Source organism: Rattus norvegicus, chromosome 3 (assembly GCF_036323735.1).
Source record: "Rattus norvegicus strain BN/NHsdMcwi chromosome 3, GRCr8, whole genome shotgun sequence".
Classification (NCBI taxonomy): Eukaryota; Metazoa; Chordata; class Mammalia; order Rodentia; family Muridae; genus Rattus; species Rattus norvegicus.
The window spans coordinates 69,037,734-69,042,733 of record NC_086021.1 but is presented as its reverse complement, the minus strand read 5'-3'; the positions used below and the strand labels follow the sequence as shown (position 1 = coordinate 69,042,733).

At 36.3% G+C, this 5,000-nt stretch overlaps 1 long non-coding RNA gene across 3 annotated transcripts in view; it reads right to left on the bottom strand.

Moving 5' to 3' along the window:
- Positions 1-5,000, bottom strand: part of LOC134486366 (uncharacterized) — a 38,708-nt gene that overhangs the window by 2,764 nt on the left and 30,944 nt on the right. Inside the window, exon 1 of one of the 3 annotated variants that reach the window (XR_010065197.1) lies at positions 2,097-3,382. The exons of 1 other annotated variant lie outside the window; for it this stretch is intronic. This is a non-coding gene — a long non-coding RNA (uncharacterized LOC134486366). Of the gene's footprint in view, positions 1-2,096; positions 3,383-4,589 lie in introns of those variants that run through there. One more of the 3 variants, XR_010065196.1, reaches the window with a different exon arrangement.

Sequence of the window (5,000 nt, the reverse complement as noted above, 5' to 3'; positions counted from 1 at the left end):
GAGCGTATTCTTGTTAGCTTTTCCTCAAAACAAGCATGTCCTTATATTGTGTAGTGACAGTGACGAATTAGCTTCTACACACACACACACACAAACACAAACACACACACACCTGAAATATTCTGTATTATTGAACATCTTTGAAAGCATGTGTGGTAAACATAATTCTAGCCCTTTTATCAAATATTCTTAAACCAGGAAGCATGAAATTCAGATCATTTTTGTCTCAGTCTCCTAATAAGGCATTACATCACAGTTTTAAATTATCATTTTGCTACGTTAATGCTATTAATTATAATAACTAAAGATTAACATGAATTAAGTTCTTAGCTATTCTGTTTTCTGCGTGAGAGGTCTCACCAGATCTGCTACCATTCATGCCCACACGCCCGTAATACACAGTTATGTTTTCTTATCCTGTCATGGAGATGCTGCCGAGTTCTCTCAGAACACCATGGGATATGTAAGGAGTGACTGTTTACCACAGAATGATGACAGTAGGATAAAAGCTGACGCATGCTCACACTTCCAGCTTGTCATCTACACTTGGCTGACATCATTGTGCCAGTTTCCTTTATATTTCTTTGGATGAGGAGAGTGTTTTCCCAAACCTTACTGTGAATAAAAATCACAAACTAATTTTAAGTACTTGTCTAACCTCCTCTTCCCCACCGAGTTCCTAACTCGGCAAGTAATGTAAGATTCACAACTTTCCCGTGTCTCTCTAACTCACTTATGAAGCCAAAGATGATGGGCCATCTTCTTGGTCCTTTATTATTGTACCAAATTAATCTGTCAACTACATGAAGATTAAACATATACCAAGGTTATAATACTTTTTATTACTAAATCATGATTCAAAGCCATCTTTTAGTTAGCTTTGAACAATTACATCAGCAGAAAACTCTGGTTTCCAATTTATGGTCGTTGTTTGCTGGGCATCGTGAAAGAAGAGTTTTTATTTCTTCAAGTTGAAAGAACAATTATTAAAATACCAAACACCTACCAGAGCACCATTATAATGACATTTCCTTTTTCACTTTATACTACTTTATGAATACAAAGTAGTAAAGAAACATAACTGATAGAACAGTGATCATGAGCTTTAGAATATCACTTGTACTAACCCTTGAGCTAACCTAGTTTTATTTTATAAATAAAGATTCTAGTGTATGCTAAATAACTGACTTTAAATTCAGCTTGCATTTAGAACAGCAGTCAGGTGTTCATTTTAAGGCAGGGAGATTGAAGTTAACCATCAAAATGACAAAATTGTCTTTCCTAGGCACTGTAACTAAAAGATTACAAGGCCTTCCAGGGAGTGGCATTTATATTACCACCGAGCACTAGGAACTTTTCTTTTTTTTTTTGTTCTTTTTTTCGGAGCTGGGGACCGAACCCAGGGCCTTGCGCTTCCTAGGCAAGCGCTCTACCGCTGAGCTAAATCCCCAGCCCGGAACTTTTCTAAACAAAGCTGGACAGTCTCGATAGACAGGTGTTGCCTGCAATTGTAAAGCCGGATGATTTAAAATTGTAGCATATTTTTCATTTTTTTATAAAACATAATCCTTCTCTGACATATGGTTTTAGATGATGATGATATAGGTTCTACAAAGAAATAGCATTTTTACATTTATTTATCATATGATTAGTCTAGTATCTTAATTTTAGTGAAACTAAACTCATAAAAAATACTGTTTCCTGTCTCCAGGAGAGCAGTGCAGTGAGACTGTTGAAACAAAATCTTAGTGGTTGATAAGCAATGAGCTATGCTTTAATATACAGATACAACTCAAGACACGCTAGTCTGTGATCAACAAGGAGATTGTGAGAATCAGAGTATAGCTCATTCGTAAAGCACTGCTCTCAGCATGAACAGATAGATAATAGTTATATAGGTATATAGAAGATAGATGATAGATAAATAGATAGGTAGATGGTAGATAGATAGATAGAAAAAAAGAAGGGAGATCAAAGAAGGAAGGCATAGCTAATAAATTTGAAATCTTATTTTTAAAAAATTGACTTTGCTTTTCAAACCCAAGGTATTTTCAATAATGAAAGATTCTGAAACAGTCTGAATAACCACAACTCACCACAGATATGTGTACAAGCAGGCAAGTGTATTCCACAATGACAGTCAAAAGATCCATCGTGACCTTGTCTACTGATTATTAAGGACTTGTTAGAGTGTTAATTTATCTTGATGAACCCTTTTCCAGAGTCTTTTTGCCTAGGAGAAAACAGAAACTCAGGAATCTTAATAATATATCAAAAATACTCCACCATTTACTGTAAATGGTGAAGTAAGAATTTTAAGTGGCTCGAAGAACAGGCATGTTCTTCACTGATGTACTGCAGTATACAAAGCTCTTATGATTCAATGTATGTGCCATGGCAGCCCAACATATAGTGCACTGCTGGGGATTATTCAGAAACAGTGATAATTGCTGTTTAAGATTTAAGACATTGGTACCCAACCTTCCTAATGCTGTGACCCTTTAATACAGTTTCTCATGCTGTGGTGACCCAAAACATAATTTTTTTCTACTTGTAACTGTAATTTTACTACTGTTGTAAATCGAAATTTAAATATCTGTGTTACCCAGCTGTCCTAGGTGACCCCTTTCTGGTCCCATAAGTTGAGACTAGCTGGGTTACTGATATAACATTATATGAACTTCTGGAATGTTCTTGATTTCTGTTCGAACTTGTCAAATTGCCAGTCTTGGTCAAATTCTACAATGAGAGATGTTTCTGTCTCCTTAGTGGCAGTCTATTTTTACTTTTCTATAACACAGGTCCAAATGCCATATTTGTTTAGTACTATCCGCTACTGTTTAACATGTGGCTTAGGGATGTCATTATTTGTTAGTATAGTAGAAAAATAAGAAGCTTCTCACCAATGCTCAAAAGAAATTCCCTTTTCGGATCTCCTTCTCATCTTCAACTTTCAGAATCCCACACTTTCTTTCCTACGAAATCCCACAGAGGGTAAAAATGGTGACTTATGGACACGTGGCATTTCTGCCTTCAAACAAACTTACTCCCTGAGGACTAAAGTCTGAGACTTGTTTTCCATTTCCTATTGCAGGTAAATTGAAGTCATTTGATTTGGAAAACAAATAGATGTAGTCCATTCGATGACATGTTTGAGGGGCCACTTGCGTCTAGCTGTCGTCTTTTGGGCAGGGGGAGGAATTGGTAAAGGATAGTCCAAATCGTATATAATTACTGTTTCAGGTCAGTCAAGCAGCACAGTTAGAATCATTTCGGAGTTGGAATTTAAAATAAAAACAGTAAATAACACGACAAACCAGAAAAAAAATTGCATTAAGCAATTTAAGTAATCAGGGATGGAAAATAAATAAATAAACAAACAAACAAACAACAAAAAACAAAGAACCACTGCAAGGAATAACTTGATTCATAGCTGATCAATATGCAAAAATCAAGAGTTTTGTTAGCAGCAGGCTGCCTCCTGGAAAATAATATCTTTCCCACACTCCCTACCTTCTTCAGAATTTTGTAATCTTTCCTATTAGTATTTCAAGTAAAAGAAGCAAAACAACTCTCCTGAAGATAATTAAAAAGTAAACATCCTCCATTACCTTTTGAAAGACATCTTAAAGTTCACAAGATAAAGGTTATGCCAAGAGTCACACCAGGCCCAAAGGCGGGCAGGTCCTTTCCTGAATTACCAGTCAATGTGCTATACGCTCCCTGTGTCCTCTCCACAGAAGGCTGTTTTATATTAGCTCATCATCCTCCTATGCCTTTTGTAAACTAAGACCTACTTCATCTACTTCTCAGACAAATGTTTGCTTAGTGTCTACAAATGTCTGCTAACTCTAAGTCCCTCAGATATTCATTAGTGTTTAGAGTTTACACTTAAGCAGGACAATCGTGTTGTAAACGAAAATGACCAGTAGCCAAAGGGAACATATAATTGTTTGTAATTAAACAAAAGTGTTGCTGAGTTAATCAAATTCACACGTTAATATGCTTTAAAACATCGCTGTCTTGTCAAAATGAAGACTTTGAGTTTTAGTCTCTTCGGGATTTTTTTTTCTTTAATTGTTAATGACAACTAAGCAAATTATGCCACCAAGTTTCTTTAACTCGCCTAAATACAATGCATAAGCTAAGATTGCTTTGATCAAAGTTTCAGTGGAGTAGCCTTTTAACTTTCCCCATTTCCTAATGAACAGCTTGTTACAGGCTTTAGCCTGTTTACAGCGTTTGCTCTGAGATGCCCAGCCTGTTGCCCTCTTCTGTTTGAATTACAGTACAAACAGACCAAAGCACCCTGTCTATCCTCCTGTTGACAACTGGTTTGGTGTAAGAGTTTTACAGTAATTTTACTTGATTTTTCTTCTTTTGCATAAAGGTGAGACCAAACAAAAGAAGTCCATAGGATGGGTGGTGTACTCAGATAATGGACTACTGTTTGTAGCAAATCAGATTTCCAGAACCCTTAGAGTATCTGGTATGAGGTGGATTACCTCCTAGTTTCTTTAAGCCCCAAAAGACCTAATTTTTCTTCCTTTTCTTTGAAAAAGAAAATAATAATAATAATAAGGCCCAGCGATAAGAGAATCTAAAGTTATGTCAAACAAATTATGTTTTAGTTATTAGTGGCTAGTTTGTAAATATCAAAGCTCCACTCATTGTAGTGCCGGGAGCTACATTTGCATGCTGATGAAATGCAAGTAGAAGGCTGTGAACTGCAGGGTTATCTACAGTGCAGCAGTGGGAGCTCCAGAATCAGACAGTTGGGCATCTGACCGACTCAAGAGTCCAAGCTGCAGACCTCTCCTATTCACTTTCTTTACAACAATTAAAATATGCAAAGTGATAATTTTCCTTAAGTAGCCTTAAATGTGCGATCTATTTAAATGTGAAGAAAATTGCCTGAAGCTTCTGGTGTGAGGGACAAAAAAGAATAAATTATGCAAATAGCAGAAAAGGACTCTACCACTTGAACGCCTAATTTTCCT